The following is a 23,071-nucleotide window of genomic DNA, read 5'->3' as shown; positions in this document are numbered from 1 at the left end:
GATTGCCAGCAGGGTTGAGGAGATTAATTATTTAATGTTTTATAAAGTATAAGGGAAGAGAAACAGGGGAAAAAATTAATTACGGAAAGCTTATAAGTGTTCCCAAGAAAGTATATTTAATTGAAAAGTAATGTTAAAGATGTTAAGACTTTAATGAATATTAATGATAGAATTGAATTGGAATGGAATGAGTGTTCTACTTACATATATTTATAATCACTTTTTAAGAATATAGTGTGTATTTTAAGAATGTACCAAGCAGAATTCGATTGAAAGTTATGTATTATATTGAATGTTATAACCTTAAATAAGAGTTGAATGGATAAAATTAAAAGATATAAAGGTGTCATACTCCAATTAGTAACTACAGGAGAAAATTTGTTTAATGAGAAAAGAAAATATGACAGACAAAAGTACAAATGTAATGATTTGAATTGAGATGAAATAATTAAAATAAAATTGAGAAAATTAAGAAAGGAGAAAAACTATGTAGAAAACGTAAAACAGTAATAAGATATGGAATAGAACATAAAAGTGAGCATGAAATTGAGTTTGTGTCTGTATGAAGAAGTGTAACCCGGGACCATGCTATTTTCAAAAAAAGATGTTTTATTTGTATCATGTTTTTTTTTGTGAAAATCCAAATAAAATTTTCAAAAAAAAAAAAAAAAAGAAGACCCAACAAATCAGCTGGAACTCTGATCAGCTGGGACTTGGGAGGCAGCGAATAGATGGGGGTGGTATTTACCGGTTCTCTCAGCTACTCAAAATTTCTGCTACCGGTTCTCCAGAACCTGTCAGAACTGGCTGAATACCTACCACCTTTATATGTAAATAACTTCTGGCTGCTGTAAAACAACATGCTGTCTGCCTTTAGTCACATGACCACATTTTGAGTGCTTGGCATCCTATTTGCATTTATTAAAGGTTGTCAAGTGTTCTTTGATCATGTGATCACCTTTGCAGTCTTCTTTTCTGGCTTCCCCAGAAAGTCCACAGGGAAGCTGGCAGGAATGGTTCCAAGTGGAAGGGACACTGGATTTGAAGTCTAATCCCCCAGTGCGCTGAGGTATTTTTCCTCCTCTCTGTGTAGGGGGGGAAATCCTGTCACATGATGAGGAAGGGACCTCAAACCTGGTGAAAATACTAGCGAACGACAGCATTTTGAGCCTTCCAGAATGCTCAGATTTGCTATCATTTTCCCTTCTGGAGAAAATCATTGATTTTGCTTTTCTGGAAATCTGGACAAACCACAAATCTGGCAAAAACACTAACAAACGCCAATATTTTGGAAGACTCAAAGCATTGCATTTACCAGTCTTTTCCCCTCAAAAATGCCAGTATTCTAAACATTTCAGAATGATGGCATTTGTTAGTGTCCTAAGACTTCAAAGTTGGTGAAAATGCTAGCAAATGCTATCGTTCTCATGACTACTCTTCCTGGTGGGCAGATAGAGGGTCCAGGCCTCCTGAGTATGATGCCCCACCACACCCAGAAGGCCCAGGCCCTCTCCTAGCACTCCACTTAACAACTACAATGAGAGAACTGGGATTGCAGTCCTTAAGAGAAGTAGTCACATGACATATTTCGTAACTGCCACTTTGCTCAATGACTGGTATTTTGGGCCCAATTATGGTCATAACTGGAGTTTGTGAGGACTCCATCTGTGTCATTGGAATAATGGTATTACTGTTCTTTTATACAAAGAGAAAGGTAATTACAATGTGCCTGGCAAAATTTTTGGAAGAATTCTTGTTGAGGGAGTATAGGTTCTAGAAGATGGCAGTGAGCAAAATTGTAGTAGTAGAAACAATCTATATAGTAGAAGTACATGCAACCAGATTTTTATTCTTCAGCAGATCATTTATTTAAAAGAAAGTTTCCTGAAAGTTTAGAAAAAGAGCATACTAATGAATGGGCTTGAATTAGGTAAAAATGTTGAAAGCTGATTATTTAATGTTATAACATCCATATATAACAAAAGCAAAGCATGAATAAAAATAATTATTAATTACTAATTCAACAACAAGCAGAGAGAAAGATAAGGGATACATGACTGTTTATTCAACTGTAAACTCAACTGTTTAATACGTTTAAGGATAAATGCATACAAATGTATTAAAACATCTGTGAAAGTGGTATGCTTATGCTGATATTAGAGGTGTTGGTTTGTAGGTGTTCATAGGTGAATGTCTATGAATTTCTATATGCAAACAATGCCATGATGTTGGTTGAAAATCCAAATGATTTGCAATGGATATTAAATTCAATAAAGCAATGAGTATGGATCTGAAAATGCATTATAAATCAGTGTAATTCTGTTTAATATGGCAAATGAAGTGAATAATTGAAAATCATACATAGATGGTATAAAATTAGTCCAAGTAGATAAGTTTGAATATTTTCAAGAGAAAATTAATGAAGTAGATCAAATGCACGTAGAATCACAGTATGTGACATGATACATTATGAGGAACAAATGTTTGATGAAAGAAGCAAAACGGCTATACAGGTGAAACTCAAAAAATTAAAATATCATGCAAAAGTTCATTTATTTCAGTAATGCCACTTAAAGGTGAAACTAATATATGAGATAGACTCATTACATGCAAAACAAGATAGTTCAAGCCATGATGTGTCATAATTGTGATGATTATGGCTTACAGCTCATGAAAAACCCAAATCCACGATCTCAGAAAATTAGAATATTATATGCAATCAATAAAACAAGGAATGTACATAGAACAATATCGGACCTCTGAAAAGTATAAGCATGCATATGTACTCAGTACTTGGTTTGGGCCTCTTTTGCAGCAATTACTGCCTCAATGTGGCATGGCATGGAAGCTATCAGCCTGTGGCACTGCTGAGGTGTTATGGAAGACCAGGATGCTTCGATAGCGGCCTTCAGTTCTTCTGCATTGTTCGGTCTCATGTCTCTCATCTTTCTCTTGGTAATGCTGCATAGATTCTCTATGGGGTTCAGGTCAGGCGAGTTTGCTGGCCAGTTAAGCACAGTAATCCCATGGTCATTGAACCAGGTTTTAGTGCTTTTGGCAGTGTGGGCAGGTGCCCAGACCTGCTGGAAAATGAATTCAGCATCCCTATAAAGCTTGTCTGTGGAAGGAAGCATGAAGTGCTCCAATATCTCCTGGTAGACAGCTGCGTTGACCCTGGACTTAATGAAATACAGTGGACCAACACCAGCAGATGACATGGCTCCCCAAATCAACACAGACTGTGGAAACTTCACATTGGACTTCAAGCATCTTGCAGCGTGTGCCTCTCCATTCTTCCTCCAGACTATGGGTCCTTGGTTTCCAAATGAGATGCAAAAGTTGCTCTCATCAGACTTGGACCACCGAGCAACAGACCAGGTCTGTTTTTCCTTAGCCCAGATAAGATGCTTCTGACGTTGTTTGTTGTTCAGGAGCGGCTTGACAAGAGGAATACGACATTTGAAGCCCATGTCCAGGATGGTGGCTCTTAATGCACTGTGGTGGTGGCTCTTGATGCACTGACTCCAGCCTCAGTCCACTCCTTGTAAAAGTCCCCAACACTTTTGAACGGCCTTTTCCTGACACTCCTGTCCAGGCTGCGGTCATCCCTGCTGCTTGTGCACCTTTTTCTTCCACACTTTTCTCTTCCATATAACTTTCTATTCATGTGCTTTGATACAGCACTTTGGGAATATCCAATTTCTTTTGCAATTACCTTTTGAGGCTTTCTCTCCTTATGGAGGGTGTCAATGATGGTTTTCTGCACAACTGTCAGGTCAGCAGTCTTTCCCATGATTGTAATTCCTACTGAACCAGACTGAGAGACCATTTAAAGGCTCAGGAACTCTTTGCAGGTGTTATGGTTAATTAGCTGATTAGAGTGGGACACTTTGAGCCTAGAATTTGAACCTTTTCACAATATTCTAATTTTCTGAGATTGTGGATTTGAGGTTTTCATGAGCTGTAAGCCATCTTCATCTCAATTATGACACATCACGGCTTGAACTATCTTGTTTTGCGTGTAATGAGTCTATCTCATATATTAGATTCACCTTTTGAGTTGCATTACTGAAATAACTGAACTTTTGCACGATATTCTAATTTTTTGAGTTTTACCTGTATATAAACATGTTATTCTATGCATTCACTTGTAAAAGTTGGATATATTGGGAGACTATTGGGAACTGAATGATTTCGAAGTGTATGTGGTAATAGGAGAGGGTCATAAAGGAATGTTAAAAAGGGAATGACTAGTATAAAAAATAAGTACTGCTAACAAACGAATTGTCTGAGGAATACATGGATTGAAACAAAGGGAAAGTTTTGCTAAGTTAGAATTAATAGATTGGGTGAAACCAGGCTCAATAGCAGTAACTGTGAGAAGGATCTTGGAGTTTTAGTGGACAACCAACTAAATATGAGCCAGCAGTGTGCAGCAGCAGCCAAAAAAGCTAATGCAACCCTAAGTTGCATTAACAGAGATCGAGATCAAGTGAGGTACATACAATCGAGATCAAGTGAGGTACTAATACCACTCTATAAAGCCTTAGTAAGACCACACCTAGAGTACTGCATCCAGTTTTGTTCACCACATTATAAAAAAATGTTGAAACTCTAGAAAAAGTACAGAGAAGAGCAACCAAGATGATTAGGGGACTGGAGACTAAAACATAATGGAGAACAGTTACAGGAACTGGGCTTGGCTAGTCTAGTGAAGAGAAGGACCAGGGAAGACATGGTAGCAGTCTTCCAATATCTGAGGGGCTGCCACAGAGAGGAGGGCGTCAAGCTATTTTCTAAAGTACCTGTAGGCCAGACAAGGAAGAATGGATGGAAACTGAACAAGGAGAGATTTAACCTGGAAATAAGGAGAAACTTTCTGACAGTGAGAACAATCAACCAATGGAACAGCTTGCCCTCAGAAGTTGTGGGAGCGCCATCACTTGAGACTTTCAAAATAGATTGGACTGCCATCTGTCAGAAATGGTGTAGGGTCTCCCACTTGGGGGGGTGTTGCACTACATGACCTACAAGGTTCCTTCCATTCTGATTATCTGTTATCTATTAATGTGTTTTTTTAAGAGAGGTGAGAAGTTTGAAAAACAAGGACTGAAAGCTATGCAAAGATATAGTGAACTGGATGAGTTTAAAATAAGTTTTATTCCTCTCTTTTTCCTGCTTTTAATTTATTTTACTTATTATTCTAACTCCTTTTGTGCTTTTTGTAATACTGCTCACTCTGAAATGGAATATGTATATGTAATATATATGTATTCCGTTAGGTATTCATTGTTTCCCATATGGGGAGGCAAAGGATGTTTAAATTACAAATTAATCACTCCATGTTCTATCAAGTTTCAATTGAAGTTTCAGGATATTAATGACTCCCAACTCTAATAATAATTATAGATATTCAGGAAACACAGCACATTGTCCATTTAATTTAGTTTTAATTTATTTCCCTGGCAATATTTTCTAAACACCAAAGCAAATTAACTTTTAAAAAAATGTTTTGTAAATATCATTTGAGTAATTGAAGGAGTCTGGGTCAGCTCAAAAGGCTATTGTCTAATAATACCGTTTCCCTTTCTACCACTTCTTTTTCAGAACATATTAGCATCTCTTCAGAACTGGAAAAATGTCATTTTAGCATCATGGAAATTGTATCCGCTAATTGTTTAGTCATTTGCAGATGTCTCCCTGTCACATATATATTTTTTCATTCCATTATTTTGCAACATTAAAAATGTAGTTTAAAATATAAGCCAAGATTCAACTAGTATTTAAAGACTTTTATTAGAATGTTGGCATCTAATTTAATGGAAGAACTGGACTGGGGTTCTCTGCAATCCAATACTTATTTTAATACATAAGTAATTCCACTGAATTCACTGTGTTTTATCTTTGGGTAAACTATTTATGGTATCGCTATCCAGGCCAAGCCCTTGTAAGCATTTTCAATATTTTTTTCATGTAAAAACTTTTAGTGAAATATATATGCAATGGCTAAAAATGCAATTTAATTCCCGCCACTATACATAAAGTACCAATCATAGCATTGCACTGTATGATATTATGTAAAATTAAATTTTAGTTAAATTTTTAGATTTTCACTAATTCTCCAATTTTATTGATAATTCTTAAAATGGATCATGGTGCTTTAAAATCCATAATGAAGAATGCAATACATTCTAAAAATGTAGAAATGTAAAAATGTAAAATTTCAGACCCCAGCTCATATTTTCACCATAAATATAATTATGGTCCTTAAAATAAAAGATAAAAATGCCCTTATGTTGATCTTCAATCCTGATGGACACAACATGCAGTTTTCTTGGCAATAACATAGAAATATATTCTCCAGAGATGGTTTCTGATTCTGAAAAAATAACTTGAAGCCATCATATTCCTTGACAGTGTCCAATCCAATGTCTAACCCGGATGAGACCAGCAGATAAATTTGGCCAGATTTGCATTCCTGGCATTGCATTTAGTCACCTTATGACAAACACTGGCACTGTTAAAATTCCTCACTATTTGTGTGACTGTCAGCTGCCGGCATGCTGTCAAAGGAAGCAAGCAAATTGGAAAAATTATTTGAGCTTGAGAGCCATGATTTTAAAACATTTTAAATAATTGAAATAATTGAAATCTAAGATGGTCTATAGTTTTGGTTATCATTCATAAACAAACAATGATTTTTCCTTTTAAGAATTTCTAAATGTCATTCTTCAGTAACCTCATAAGAATCAACACTGTACAGTATACATACAGAGATACCTTTAAATATCAAATTTCTAAGCAGGTCAATTGTCATTTGTCGTATGTTGAGAAAACTGTTAGCAATTAGCAATTTAGCACACAGCATGAAGAAATCAACAGTATAGCAGTTACATAAAGTGGCTGAAATCACTGTATCAAATAGACTTCTATTGTAACATTACTGCTAATTAACTGCAATAAGGCAATTAAATGCAATCTCTGACCAAATTTCTTATTGAAATTAGGCATATTGGTCTTAGCCAAAAATTGAATTTCCAGGTTTTTTTTTACAATTTTCAAGAGTTATTTTTGGCATTATAATCCATCATAAATGTTAAGTAATTCATGGCTTTCTTCCCACTTGTTTTTCCAATTACCCTATCAAGTTCAGCAAGATTCACAACAATTTGGAATGTAAATTGTCCTAGCTCCCTCAAGTGGCAATGCTAATTTTTCAAAAATATTTGAAATAATGTTTTAAACAAATCATTTTTACTATTAATCAACATTACATGTCAACTGTCCCTAGAAGCTAGAAGCAGGATGGCTGGAGACAGAGATGGAAATTATTACAAAATAAACTTCAATCAAAGCACTAGAAACTACTTGTTTCTATTTTGAACCACTGAAATAAGAATTTTTGCAATAATTTACTATAAATATTTAAAGGATGGGCGGGGGAGAGACTTGGAACTAAAATACTTCAGTATCTTCATCTGTTGATAAAGCCAATTAATATACAACACTGCCATATTTTTCTTGTACTGTGTAAGATTAATTTGCTTAATAAAAGTCCAGCATATTCTAACAAGACTGGCAGTTACAGGGAGAAAACTGTGTATCAAAGACTAAAAATACTAAAAATAAAATAAAAATACTACAATACTAAAATACTACAATTTATTGCCAAGTTATAGATATTCATAAGTGGAGAACAAAGCAAATTACACAACTTAGTTAGGCGACAAGACAAAGGAGTTACTCAACAGGTCTGAAATACCTCTTAATTGAATTTTATTAACAGAATAAAGTTTTTCAGCCCTCTCCCGCTTCTATTCCAATTATTAGTTGTCAAGATATTCAAGAAACTGCATTGGAAGACAATACATAATAGATAATCCATTTTCAATTTATATGACACAATTTGCGTGGAGAATAGTTTCGCTATTCTTTATACTTTATGCTGAAAAACACTATATGAAGACCTCATGGGTCCCATGTCTCTTAAATATAACTTACTTTTAGCTTTCATTCTTAATTGACATTTACAAAATTATATGCAAAATACTGCCATGTAGAGAAAATAAATTTTGTTGGATAGTAAATTCTAAATCTCTGCTGTATGTGTTGGTGAGTATATCAAGCAATTAATATGCACATTTCTTTGACAAATTTAAAACACAAGTAGTATGTGAAGGGTTGAAACCTCTTATTTTTATTGTAATTCTATAATCATATCAATGTAAATTGATCAACAATGTAACAAATTCTGGCTATCTCAGCTAGGAATGAATGAGAAAATGTAAACTTTTATACTTGGAAATAACACAAGTTTGGCGTCTTATCTTTATTATATAATATTCCTGTTCTTAGCCAGTCATGCTCATCAGTATTTGCTTGCATTAACTAATTGACACAAGGATTGAAGCAACCATTGTACATATGCGCCAGATATCAAACAATCATCTGGGAGGCGGAGGCGTACGCACATGCGTAGTGGGGCTCTTCCGGGTAACCTCTCACATGCTGGTAGAAGTGGCTCTGTGTGCCACTTCCAGCATGCGTGCCATAGGTTTGCCATCACGATCTATAGATTAAACAGCAGTTTAATAAAACTATTTTTATTCATTTCTCTGAACAACACAAAATTAACATGCAAAATTAACATGCAAAATTACACTATTTAAAAACTCCTATAGTATTCTCTAGTATGTAAATATCAATGGATTTCTATCAAAACTAGTTAAAAATACACAAATTGGCCTTTAAATATTTGCTGCTGATTCATATGGCATTTTATTTTATTACATAGAATAATACTGATACTCATTGCAGTATAATTTATGACAGTCCTAGAAGGACATCATTAACATCATTTTCAGAGATTTATTAGTGAGCAATCAAAGTCAAAACCTTGAAGCGTTCTTGTTTAGGCGCTCAATTATATGACTTCTTTTATGTCACTAACCAGGAAGAGGCTTTGAAAACCATCCATTTATAAAATCAACTTGCCTGTTACTAGCAAAATCTAATAGTCAGATTTTCTACATTTTACAGAGCCAAACATTAACTTAAAAGTCATTTAGTAAATAAAAGGCAGGGGCTTAACTCCCCCTGGCATTAAATAATTCAGTAATTATATACCAAAACTAATTATAGAAATTTTAATTTATAAACACCATTATTATTTAAAAGCAATACTAGAATACCTAAATTTTCACAGTACTACCTTAAAAAAGACACCATAACTAAATATCAAGTCAGATGCAGGCTTCTGTGAAACTGGTAAATATTTGTATCAGTTGCACTCAGTCTGAGATTATAAAGAAACTATAAACCTGAGTAAATGCAAGAGTCTTTCCACTGTTCTTGGTACTGAACAGAGTAATATTTAGAGGTATATTACATTATTCATATTTAATTCTACAGCGATATCAAGAATATTTATTGTATGAAGTATGAAGCGGTCATATCCATATTACAATTTACTCTTTCTGCAATAATAATTCCCTTTAGTTAGTCCATAAATGGAACTAGAGATGACAGTAAGGTAATTCTTACTAGACATGGGATTTACAATAAAGCAAACATCATATCCAAAATTAAGAAGCTTTAAAACACTACCAATGGAACACCTATGCAGTTTCATGGAAAGGCAAGGGAATACTTAAAAGACTACAGAGCTTGCAGAATAACATGCAAACCATTTTTAAATTGAAAAAATTATGGTGGATGAGTACTGTAGACTTAGATATCAACATCTATCAGTAGTAACAGAATTCTACTCTAGGTAAAATTCTGCTCTGGAATCTGATACCATTCCATTATATGATCCAGGAGGCTCTCCATTTGCAATACTGTATTGTAGGAAATAAGACACCTCTGGAACAACTTATAAAGTTCATTTTAGAAAATCCTGTTCTATAAAAATTTATCCTTACTTGTACTGAACATGTATTCATGACAATGTGAAACACCATTGGAAAGTTTTTTAGATGTCTCATTCAAAAACAAAAGTTCCAGACTACGGTTAAACTTGTAGATTCCATGAAATAAAACAGTTAAGAATAAATTTCATCTTCGCTTATAATGCCAGAGGACAGTTCATACTAGAACAAATGTCTGTCTGGACTATAGGGTTATAAGAGTAATTTTCCTTCTATAATAAGTCTGCTTGAATCATTACTGTTTTTTAAAAACGAAAAAGTTATATTCATCAAACCTTACAAACTGTTCCATACATTATCCTATGCCATAATTCACAGTGGTTAATTAACATTTAGCATGCTGTGTTAACCTATTATAACTTATTAAATAAACAATGGTTCAACAAAACATGGTTTAGGATGATGTCCAACCCAGACCAGTGATATTTGAATGACACTAGCCATCCAAATTAAGGATTCTCAAACTTTTCTAAAGAATAATTGTAAAGTTTACTAGTATCAAACACCCTTTTCTTAATACCTTTTCATTAATTTGGTTATATTTGTAGTAATTTTCAATTTTTTCTCATTCTAGCCTTTGTTATATGAATACTAGTGAATACTGACAATACTAATACCAAAAATAATTTATTAAACTTGTACTTGTTTGACTGAAATATACATTTATTCTCATTTAATAGATTGAGGCTTAAAGATCAAAACAGAGGCAAATCATGTTTCGGCTTCAGTGGTTTTGTTGCTATTATTAAAACATTAAAAGTAATAAACCTTTTCTATTTCTTTACAGTAAAATCTAAAGGCACTTTCAAGAGTCCAAACATATTCAAGTAAAAGCACTTATGATGTGAGATTTTGTTTCATGAAACAAACTTTGGTCCCTGCTATTCTTCAAGATAATACAACTGGTTCAAGAGGTATTGTTCCTTGTCCTATATTAATTGAAATATTTTAAGGAAAAATATTCCAGAATACAAATAATTAAATATATAGGAATTGGGGAGAAAAAAAAAATCGGCACTGGAAGGGATTCTGGAAGCTGCCTTTCTCCCACGAGCTGTTCAGAGGATCCAATAGTGGGAGGTGCTTCAGTCTCTGCATGTCTAGGCTGGGCTTAATTTGTGGAACGCTCCTCCTCCTCCACGGTACTCCTCCCCAGCGTTCCCCAGTTTTGGCTCAGCCTCGTGAGAGATAGGCAGTGCTTGTGATTCTTCCTTGGCTGAAACAGGGGAAATTTCTTTTGTTGCCAGCAGGTTTGACAGTTAATCAGCTTGTCTTTAGCCTTCTATTCCATTCCGATTTCTCAAGTTGGCTCACATTGTAGAGATCGCAGCCAGACAAGTCCGACTTAGGGAAGTGCCAATTCGCACCCCAAAGCGGCGGGAGGTCTTCGGCACTGCTCCGTGCCCCCTCCCCACAGCCGATATTTCTACCCCTGCCATTTCGACCGATTGCCGCGTTTTCTTTTAATCAATCAGCGGCGTGACTTTTTGTTCCAAACTGAGTCGTATCGCTCTCCCCCCCTCTGAACGCCATTTGGAGTGGAGGATTCAAACACTTGGTACCTTCCACCCTTCCCTGCTGCTTAGCTTCATAGAAAAAGCCATTGGAGGCTATTCATTTACGAGGCAGGAGTTTGTTGCTGAGGAGCGCGCCAAAAGATTAATGGCCGGAGGCCATCTTTTCTTTCAAGACCTCGTGGCCGCGCGCCCGTATTCATTCTCGTGCTGTGTGAGGCAGCTCTGCTCGGAGCAGAGGTTCCCTTCAGATATTCTGGGAACCATTATAACCTTGTCTTGGTTTGTTCTTCATTTGAGGCTATTCTTACATTTAAATTGTTGGCTTAACCCTCACAGCCCAATCAACCCAGCGGCACAACAGCGAGCACCCAGGCCTGTGTCCACCTGTGCAGGGAAGCTGTTGAAGGCCTCTACCCTTATCAATCTGGGCCTTTAGGTGTTCGCAATTTGGCTGTTTGGCTTTGCTCTGCACGTAACGTCATGCCACTTAATTAACATTCTTATACTTATTATCATAGCATATATTATTATTATTAATAATAATAATAATAATTTTCTCTTCAGTATATTTTAATTTCAATAAAATATTATTACTGAGATACGACTCATTTTAGATAAGTATTATTCAAAAAAACCAAACAAACAAGAGAAAAGGGGGCAATAAAACCATCATCAGGGCAACCGGTCTGAAAGAAATGTTGTATGGCTACTTGGAGAGAATAATTAAAAAGATTTGTTAAGCTTGGTAACAAGACAGCACCTAAATAAACACAGTATTAAGTCTCACCAGCCAAACTATCAGCAACTATCTAGACCGGAATGTAGGAGACCATAAATCAGATACAGTACACCTTGTGCCTCATGAAGCTAAGGGAGGACAAAAGAGATCAAAGGCACTATAACTACAAATAAGTACAATTAGATATCAGATTCATGCAAGATCAGCAATACAATAAATAATCAAATAAATATTGCTATCAGCCTATAGCTATGGCCTTTTTATCTAGACTTTCAACTATATTCTGCTATTCACTTCTGAACTTTTATTACATGGGAAGAACTATATTGAATAAAAGTTTATCTTTTATTCCATCTGAGAAGATAGATGAGATTTTTCTCAATTTTTTTTTCACAGTACATGGCTTAGGTAGAAGAATAATGGCTATTATAACATGCAGAGTGAGACAAGAGTGATGTTTGTAGGTTTACATCAATCTTAAATCTATTTGGTACAATCAATGTTACAAGTTCTCATGTCTACACAAAAATCCTGATGGTTCAGTCATTAAATATGATTTAAGAAAGTAAATTCACCTGTAGCTTGTTAAACAGAATGAACATAAATAATTTATACAATTTTTCTTGTATATAATGCCTTAAGCAGAAAGCAAACCCAATGAAATGTCCACAAACTAAGTTTTAAAATAAACTGCAATAAAATCTTTTTCAAATTTTAAATACTTTGACTAATTTGTGAAAGTCCTTATTAATACAGTAGTATTCAAAAGAGGAAGTTTAATATAAAGTTTAATGGAAGATAACTGAAAGCACTTATTCTTACAACTTTAAGTTTCCCTTCATACTCTGGGTTTTTACAGCTGTCTTTACTATGTAGGCATTCTTGAAAATTTACTATGCAACATGAAAAATATAAGGAAGCTGCACTTAAAGGGGTTTCAAATAGATTTTTTTCACTCAAAATTCCTCATCACCAATTTCTATCTTTCAGCTGGTTCTACCAGTGAACATTTAATTTTGCAAAAGGAAAGTGCTCTTTAAGTGCAACTATAACCCCTGTGAAGGCTGCAGAAAAATTTCTGGTATTTTAAATAAACCTGAAATATGTATTTTTATCAAATAATCCAATTTTGGTACAGTGATTAAGACACTGGACTAGAAATTGGGACATTATGGATCCTTGTCTTCCCTTGGGCATGAAAGCTGGCTGTGCACAAGTCCTTGTCATTTTTTTTTTCTTACTCCAACTCATCTCACAGGTTGTTTGTTGTGTTGAGGAAAATAGATGGGGGAAGAAACATTACGTACACTGACTAGATTTGTAGAATACAAGGGCCATATATAAATCTATTAAATAATTCTACTTTTAATGCTACTTTTTGACAAATGAACATTTTATTACAGTATATTCAGCAATGAATAAGAGGGGAGGGAAATTAAAGTATCTGGTTGCTAAAGCTTATTACAGACATGTTATTTTTAACCAATGTAATTAGTTATAACATAACTGTTCATGGCCCAGAGCCTCTGTGTCGAGAGGGATGGCCATATGAATCTAAACAAACCAACCAAGTATAAATTTGTTTTCATGGTTCAGGCATAAATTTGATAGCAGTTTCTCATGCATATCCCAATTTAAAATAAATAGGAACCACTAAAAGGACAGTTGTGCTTTCACTCTAATATTTTAGGGCTTCTTCTTGCTAGTAAATTCAATGGATCTTTCATAGAAAACTTTTTGATCATGGGGTTCCTTATTTTGCTCTTTTACATATCAGGACATTTGTAGGCAGGTTCTGACAAATATTTTTTTAAAAGCTCATAAGCTTGGGACAATACTCTTTCTCTCCTTCCTCTCTCTTTCTATCTGATAATAAAGATTTCCATTGATTTTTGTCAATTGAGACCAAAATTTATAGCAATACACTCCTTGCCCATTTAAATCCTATTGGCTTACTGACTATAATTACATGCTTGGCTGTTTAGAATGAAAATGATAAATCTCTCCAAACTGTTGCCCAGACCTCATTCTCAATCTGTAAAAAAGCACACAAACCAAAAAACCCCGAAAGGTACCAAGGTGGGAGTCCTCCAGGTAAACTGAAAGCTCTGAGAACTTGGGGACACCTCTCTTTAGCAGAGAGGGGCTCAGAAGAAAAATAACTCACTGTCTATATGAAGCCTCTTCTCTAATCTTTATGTTTAACTTTGGCAGTTGGCAGTCTAGTTCCAAACCAGCCATCTCCCAAGGCTGTGATTGAAGGATACAAGATAAGAGTTTAAATCTCTCTTCCCCACCTTAACCAAATTATCCTTGGACAATTAGAGAAAGGGAAAAGTGGCAACCAAAAGCCTTCCCTCCCTCCCTCTCTGTCCTTCCTTCCTTCCTTCCTTTCACTTTCTTGTTGTGTGCTAATAACATTTACTGCTACAACTGTATTGTTTATAAAATGGACCATGCACGAAATCTAGGCTGCAAACGCAAGGTGCGTCAACATCCCCAGAAGCCCTGATTGCTTCGGCATGGTGCTGGGAGCAAACCGGCTCTTCCTTCGCGCCTTTCCCCCTCTCCTTTTCTCTCTTTTTCAGTCTCTCTCTCTCTCTCCCCCTCCCCCCCGCTCCTCCTACAGATCAGACGCAGCATTTGCAATCATTCTTAGGCCGGCTTCCATGTCAAAGTGATGGTGAGGGGCGTGTTATTTCTCGTTTTCTTTTCGTGTTTAACCACAAATGTTCTTTTTAAAACCAGACCCGTTCCATTCAGCATCTTGCAAAGAAATAGAAAGCTTGGCGGCCCAGGAACCGGACCTGGAAAAGCAGCAGCAGCAGCGGCAGCGGCGGCGGCGGGGAAGGGACGGGGTGGGGTGGGGAATGAGTGGCGGTTGTTAACAAGGATGAGAGAGAGCAAGTCGCCACCACACAGCAGCGACCCAAAGGCTGAGCTGCTGAGATTTCTCTGCAGGAAAGAGAATGAAAGAGACCTCTGAGGGGAAAGATAGGGGGAGGCGCCCCCCGTATGCCGACTGATGAGGCTGTAGTCTCCCCGACCAAGAAACCTCTCCGCTCTCTGAGGAGACGAGGCACCACAGGCAGGTCGCCTTTTTTCTTCACAAAGCCAAGACGCCCCCAACCCGAGAGCCAATGCCGGGTACCTGCCCTCGCCGCCGTCCGCTCCGACTCCACCGCCGCTGCCGCGTTACCCAACCGGGAATGACACGAGCTACCGGCGCTGGCCGCGAGTCCCCTTCGCGAAAAACCCGCCTTCTCGTGCCTTAGTGGTCCTGTCGCTTGCCAGTCGGGAGCCACGGCACCTAGAGCGCTTTTTCATTGGCCACGTCTCTCTTCCCGTATGTAAATAACGCCTCCTCCTTTCCAATCGACAATTAGCCGCCCGAGGGGAGTCCGAAGTCTCGAGTTCCCAGCTCTTCCCCACCGTCGCCCCCCGCCCCCCGCGCGCCATACCCTCCTTTAAAAAACAACGGTTGATCGATTGAATCAGGCAGAGTAAAATCCCAGGCATTGCGCCTTCCCCCCAGATGAACTCCACTCCCTAGCTCAACTGGCAACAGCGCCTCTACCCTCTCCCCCCATGCGATCTTTAGGGATGCCCTGGACGGGCAGCATCTTTCATTGAGCGCTGTACAAATCCCTCAGGGGGCTGTGTTCTGATTCTGTGTTATTGCTTATTCCCCACCCACCCACCACCCCCGTTGTGTTCCTTTGTTGTTCCTCCTGAAGTCCTTTCACCTGGGCAAGGGGTGCGCAGCAGACCCTACCAATTAGAGCAATGTCGCGTAAGCGGGATTTTACGCAAACCGTATTCTGAAGTTTATTTAAAAGGCAGGTAGAGGGCAGACTGTGTGGGTACAAATTCCCGCCAAAGATCACAGGGCGACTGTTTTGGCCGGGGTGTAATTTGATCGTGTATGTACTAATAAAAGTATCCCAACTCGACCCAGGTATAACTTTCTCGGCACCCTCTCGTGATTATAAAAAAAGGAGAGGTGTTTTCCAACGCTGTGTGTGGAAGGTAAGAGGAACTGGCAAAAGCTATCTTGCAAAAAAACGTGGCCCCGAATAGTTCGCTTTGGTTTGGTTTTGTTTTTTGAACAAAATAGGCTTTCTGTTTTACCGAGCCGATTACAAGTACGATTAGAAGGTGATCCAGTTCCTAAGAATTCTTAACTAAAATGCGTGGCTAGGAAGATGACCGTACTTAAATCGGCGCCTGCGGAGAAACGCTGCTCGAGTAAAATCTACTCTCCCACCACCACCACCCGGGCAAACTGCTACAGGTCCATTCAACTTGGAATACTGTATTTAATAAATCCTGCTTGAAACCTAGAGTTTAAAAATAATGCTTTCCTTTCTAGCTGTATACCTGGCTCCCGCACCCATAGATGGAGCCAGCACGTTTGGGTTTTTTCCTTACTACAAGTGGACCACTGATCGTGCATGTTTTTGTTTTTCTGAAAAAGTTCATAATGTTATGAAATCTCGACCCTTTCTCCTGGCCAAGATTCTTTCGCGGGAGATCGTTTTATTCAATCCAGCTTCACTTTCTATCCCAACCCCCTCCTCCAACATTTGTGATCAGCAACTAGAATAAAGAAGGGATCAACATCAGTGGCTGATTTCTCTGCTGGAAAAGAAGCTCTGATGGAACTAAGCGGGAGGTTATTTATTTGTCAGTAGCTCTAGAAAGTTGGGCTGAAATGTGTAAGAATGGCTGAGGACTATTATGGAAGCTGGCTTTTGCAAACCTAGGCACCTATCCATCAGCACTGAGAATTAAAGGTGAAAAATTGCCCACTCCCCAAGTAAGTGAAGGTAAGCATTTTAAGACAAGGCATAATTTCATCATGGTCTGATCACTCAGCAAACCCCCCATCCAAAAAACCCCTTCCCTGCCATCAACTCACCTCTATGTCTCCACAATAAGTTTTTAATTTCATTTCAACATTTACTCATTTCACAGGCAATAACAAGGGAAGAGGACAGAGTTAATGCTATCGAATCTTTATTTTCTTTAATTTTGTGAGTTGAAGATAACTGGCAGCATACTCTAAACCGCATCTTCTTTATGGTTTTTTTTTGGGGGGGGGGTATATGGTCAGTCTTTAAGGGGGTAAAAATTTAAGAATTATATATTCAAGATAACATATGATACAGTATATTACTTGGAAAATATGTTTTCAAATATTTAAAAAAGAATGACAGGATAATTATAGAGATGGGAAATTTCTACTTTTATTCTTAAATATAAAAGGGACATTGCCTAATTTAGTGTATGTGTGGGAGGGGGTAATGTGTGGCTCTGCTGATTATGCAAACAATGCTTAGAAGTAAAGAATTTATTTTTAAATTAGATGATGCCTTCGCCTTTCCCCAATCTGATGTTCTTAATGGTTTTGGATTACAACTAATACTGATGGGGGTTACACTCTGTGCCTCTAGTGATATATATATATATATAGGCTCACTCTTGGAAAAAAGAGAGTGAGAGAAAAATAAGAATGTTTATAACAGTCAGAAAAAGAGGAAGGCATTACTCAGAAGCCTGCCATACTCCGCAATGGCTTCATGATGTCATCTGCCACTTGCATTTTTATTATGTTTAATAATAGATCTTATAAAATAAAGGAGAACATTAATAATTAACACATATTTTCCAATGTATCAGAAGAGCCTTTTTAATTTAGTCAAGGATTTGTAATAAATGAGTCTAACTGCCTACAAGCTAACTAATGCAGACTTTTTTCAAATATTCTGCTGACTATTCTGTGATCTATTTAGTTCAACCCAGAAAAGTCATATTAAGAGAAGACTGGTTCCAATTAGTGGGTTAAGTTAGTCATAACTTAAGTCCCATTAATTTAAATGGGTATATGGTAAGTCTGTCTAAACATCAGTTCACTGTATTTTTCTCACCTCTTAGCAACCAGAGATAATGAAACTAGCTTTCAGTTTGTATGATTATAGTACTATACTAATGTTCAGGAACATGAGGGTTTCATTAGCAATGCATTTGCTAAGTTTGTAATGTTTGCTATATAGCATAAAATGTTCACATGCACAGTTTTTGCAAGAACAGTTTACAGGACAATTTAGTATTGCTGGTTTAAAAGCTTGAACTGGATATGTGGTGTAATAATGGATGATTGTTTTGTTATCACTCAGCTTGCTACTTAATATAAGTTTCAGTATGCTGAAGCCAAAAGTCAGCTTTCTAAATTCTTCACAGACATACTCAAACTATATTTATAACATATCATTTTGCTTTAACCAGTATCTATCAGATTTATTCATCTATTATTTACTTACTGTCCGATGCAGAAGGAGCTAAGAAAAAGGACAGAAATCACATTTTCCCTAAAGACGGTGTGGATGGTTTGGGATGTCATGCTTAGCTACTGGATTGAATTGAATTCCAGGCATTTCAACCAGTATCCCAAGAATTGCAGTGTTTACTTTCAAGAAGTACCTCTTAAATCTTCTGGTATATTGCTAGTTGTACTTTTTTTGTTTATTGATATGTTTATAATGGAACACCCCCCCCCCCAATGTATTGGGACTGTAACTCCCAGATTCCCAATTCTAAGAAATGCAAGATCCACTTATGTGGAATATGCCAGATTTGAGAGAAATAATTCACGTTCAGGCTAAAAAGAGGCAGGCAATGTCCATTTAAATTTGTTAGGTACCGTCTGAGTTATCAGAAAAATAGCACAGAATACTAGTTCTTTGCCTAATAATGTCTAAAAGCGAGTGACTAAAATAAAATCTGTTTAATCTGCATAATTTATGAGCATTACAAAATTCTTCCTTTTGTGTTGCACATTGTGGATTACCCTGTTTCAAAAAAAATTGGCAAGGAAGAGTCATTTCATAATATCATGTTAGAAATTATAAAGCACCGAATAGCTATTTTTTATTTATTTTATTTTTTAATCTCTTTATTATTTTTATAAAAAATTCAAGGCAGTGAACATACCTAATCCTCCAGGGTTCCTCTCAAAACAGCTCTGTAAAGTAGTTGAGCTGAAACAGTGATTGACTCAAAGTCACTTAGCCAGGCTTTTTTTTTAGTAGTTCTTCAAATTTTATTGGTCCACTTTTGCTTTCCTAGGATATTTAACCCAGTCTTATCGATCCCAGTTCCATTATAAACATATCAATAAACAAAAAAAGTACAACTAGCAATATAACAGTGTAGCTTGGAGTTCTTAGGCAAGAGTTAATCCTAAAACACATATCTTTCTGTTTTCAAGGACTGTGTCAAGATACTGGGTGGGTCATTTCTCAGTTCCTAACCTTGGATTTAATGTTCTAAGTGCCTCAGTAGTAATTTCTTCTACTTCATGGAGCATAAAACACAGTCATATTATATAATATTGACTTTAGGACAGTGAATAACATAAAACAGAATTGCATACATTTGAGTTTATAATCTAAAATACTATCACTAACAGCAGAATTGCAAGGTGCCAACATTCATTTCCTCAGAAGCAACTTAGCAGTCACAACTTTAAGTTATGTTAGTATTTTTATTAAACTACCTTACCATCATTCCTGACTCATTTTCCTGATCGGTCATTACTAGGAAAGACCTGATTCACATGTATGTTGAGTGTGTCTGTGAGGGACGGGCAGCATGTAAGACCAGTATCTTGTCACTTTCATTTTTGTAACACCAAACTGAATTTGATATTATGACCCATTCACCTTATTTGGTGAAAATACTTTGGAGTTTTTCACAGTCATGTTTTGATTTTATTGCTATAAAGAATTTGATATCATTTGTAAATTTGTCCATTTTAGTACTGATGCTTAACTCTAGCTCAGATATAAAAGCTGAAAGATATGGATATATTTTATGATGCTGATACTAAGTCAAAATATTGATTCCCGGAGAAGGGAGCACTTTCCACATCTCTTCAATATGAAAATTGTCCATTCCTGTTCTCTATTTTCTATTCTTCAACTAGCTGCTAATTTATGATTTACTCTCTTCAGTAAAGGGCTTCATCAAAGGCTTAGATGTTTCAACAGAAGAGAATATATATATATATAGCTCAGCGTTGCACTTTGGAGGTCTTGGTGCTTTCTGAGTTTCATTTTTGCTTGCAGACATTTTATTATCCAACTAGGTAACATCATCAGTGCAAATCAAAAGATGTCAGATGGATCAATGCTATTAGTATGCTACATCTTCTCCCTCTTCTCCTCTTCCTGCCAAAACCTCTTTCCATCTTCTGCTCCAGTTCTATTAACATCTTTCCTGGAAATATTCCTCTTGCTTTCCCTTTTTGCATGTCTTTAGCACTGTCTTCGTCCCCTCTCTTTAGATCTTTTGATGTACTTCATCTACAACTGTTGGTTCTCTTTTCTTATTCCTTTGCTAATATCTTCTAAGATATCCCTAGCCCTTACACAAGCACAAAACCATGGTTTTATTTATAGCAAGATATTGTATATAATGAAATATTTATTTACCTTTATTTTGTTAAATTATTGTAAATTATTGTATTGGTTCCATAACTTACTTGACCAGTATCCCTGGTTAAAAGGGTATTCTGTATTTCCTTGTGGCTTTCTTTACTGGCAATAATCCAAGATTCTGGGTTTAGTATTTCTTGAGAGTTCAACACACATAAAGTCAGAAATCTATTAACTTGTATGTTTTTATTGATGAAGCATACCTTATCTAAGAAAAAGGTCCCATAAAGGTGCCAGGTTTGAGAATTAAGAAAAAATCTATCTCAGGTCTCTTCATGCTGATTTCTCACAATTCAAAACACAATTAAGTTTCTTTTGTCCCATTTGAACCTACATGTTCAGGTTTTTTAAAAAGTAATTTTTGCACAGCATTCGTAATTTTAAAACCAAAATGCTAATAAATTTGTGAGATGGTAGCTTCTTAAATCTGAAACAGGTTTTTCTAGAACTTTGAAGTTGCTTGAAGGTTCCGTAGCCATTGAACACATTGAAATAGGGTTGGAAATACAGCAGAAGGGATAGTACATGGTGATGTATTGCTCCCCACATGTGGATATTTTATATTAAGAATTAAAAAATGCTGTTCTCGTTTTAAAAAATTAAAATACTTAATAGTCAGTCGATGACCAGTTCACAGAACTTGGTAAGATAATGGATTCTAGGGTGTTCTCATTTGTTGGAAAGATGCACACCAAGTGAGTTTGCTCCAGAATACAGAATTATCCTCCCTTAAGTTTTCCAGCATCCCTGGTATTCATGAAACATCTGTCTACATTACAACACCTCTAGCAAATCTCATACAATTTATAGATGCAGGTGATCAGAAATATATTGAATTTAGTTTCAGGCTTTTGTTCCTCAGAATAATTGAATCACAATTAAGACAATAGCAGCCTGAAATTTTGGACCAAAGTATATCTTTTTGGATCACCCTTCCATCACTGTAAACAAATAGCTTGTTTAGTTTAGTTTACTTTATTGTCATTGTACCTCAGCAAAATCAAACACCATCTTCAGTGCACATCATGACCATGACCATGAAAATAAACATAAGCACACATCCTTCACCCTTCAAACATTGAACCGGAAACCCCCGACACCACACCAACACTGCACTATACAGCAGAATTCAAAAGAGCTACTGCCCTGGGATAGAAGCTGTTTTTCATCCTATTTGTGCTTGTTTTTAATATTCTATACCGTCTGCCAGATGGTAATAATTCAAAAAAAGGGTGCCCAGGATGAGATGGATCTTTGAGAATGTTTTGAACTTTCTAAAGGCAGTGGGAGCTATAAGGCTCTTCCAAAGAGGGGAGAGGGCAACCAATGATCTTTTGGGCAATGAAGTTAACCCTTTGGAGTGCTTTCCTACCTGCCACAGTGCAATTATGTACTGAAAGTAAAGGGATGTCCAAGCGGACGTGATTGAGAAGAGAGGAGTCAAGCCATGATCAATTTATTTATTTTTTTTGAAAGTTTTATTTGGGTTTTCACAAAAACAAAATACAAATAAAACATCTTTTTTGAAATAGCATGGTCCCAGGTTATCACTTCTTCATACAGACACCAAACTCAATTTCATGCTCATTTTTATATTCTATTCCATATCTTATTACCATTTTATATCTTCTACAAAGTTTTTCCCTCCTTTCTCCTTGGAATTCTCCTTGGTACATTCTTAAAATACACACTATATTCTTAAAAAGAAAAAATTATGAAGATGATGAATGAGACTTCATTGAAACGTTGCCTAGATACTTCGAATCTTACGCGGGAGAAAACCCGAACAACCAAAGATCCACATATAAATACCCGCGAGAACCTCAGAAAACAAATATATATTCTTTGGTTGTTCGGGTTTTCTCCCGAAGATTCAGTATCTAGGCAACGTTCGATGAAGTCTCATTCATCATCTTCAGGCTTCTGTCTCCGGCTCTGTGCTTCTCAGAGTAATGTGAGATTGCAGCTGCTTCCTCCTTTTAACTGCCAGTGGGGGTGGGACTTGATTGGGTGGGGGCTTGGCTGTGTTCTGATTGGGTGGGGGGTGTTCTCATTGGTAGGGGTTTGGTTGTGTTCTGATTGGTTGGGGGGTTAGCCGTGTTCTGATTGGTTGGAGGCGTGTTCTGTTCAGGTGGGGGCTTGGTTGTGCTCCGGTTAGTCTTAGTTGCTGGGGGATTTGAGCTGGTGAGTTGTGATCTTGCTGTTTGGCTTCTAGTTCGTGGTCCTGCTGCATCTTCATAGTGGGTGTCGGTTTGCTTCATGTATGGCTCGGAGGGGTTTGAAGTGGGTAGTGATGCAGCTGTAGTGCAGCTTCTGGTCCATGGTCGTGTCTCATCTTCTGAGTGGGTGAGAGTCTGTTTTCTACATGGAAGTGTGGTGGTGGCATCT

General features: G+C 36.8%; 2 protein-coding genes across 7 annotated transcripts in view; one reads left to right on the top strand and one right to left on the bottom strand.

The window, feature by feature from the left end:
- FKBP5 (FKBP prolyl isomerase 5) overlaps positions 1–19,239 on the bottom strand; it is a 60,451-nt gene extending 41,212 nt beyond the window's left edge. For 2 of the 5 annotated variants that reach the window (XM_087929669.1, XM_026718210.2), the window contains exon 1: positions 15,337–15,396. The gene's annotated coding sequence lies outside the window, so the exon portion shown is untranslated. Of the gene's footprint in view, positions 1–8,471; positions 8,570–15,336; positions 15,397–19,178 lie in introns of those variants that run through there. The other 3 variants (XM_087929670.1, XM_087929672.1, XM_087929671.1) reach the window with 3 other exon arrangements.
- The window catches only part of LOC113446945 (armadillo repeat-containing protein 12-like), an 81,869-nt gene continuing 74,695 nt past the window's right edge, over positions 15,898–23,071 (top strand). The window contains exon 1 of one of the 2 annotated variants that reach the window (XM_087929664.1): positions 15,898–16,214. The gene's annotated coding sequence lies outside the window, so the exon portion shown is untranslated. The other variant, XM_026716862.2, reaches the window with a different exon arrangement.

The sequence above is a fragment of the Pseudonaja textilis genome, chromosome 3 (assembly GCF_049901715.1).
Source record: "Pseudonaja textilis isolate UNSWEBS1 chromosome 3, rPseTex1.2, whole genome shotgun sequence".
Taxonomy (NCBI): Eukaryota; Metazoa; Chordata; class Lepidosauria; order Squamata; family Elapidae; genus Pseudonaja; species Pseudonaja textilis.
This window is presented reverse-complemented; position numbering and strand designations above follow the sequence as displayed.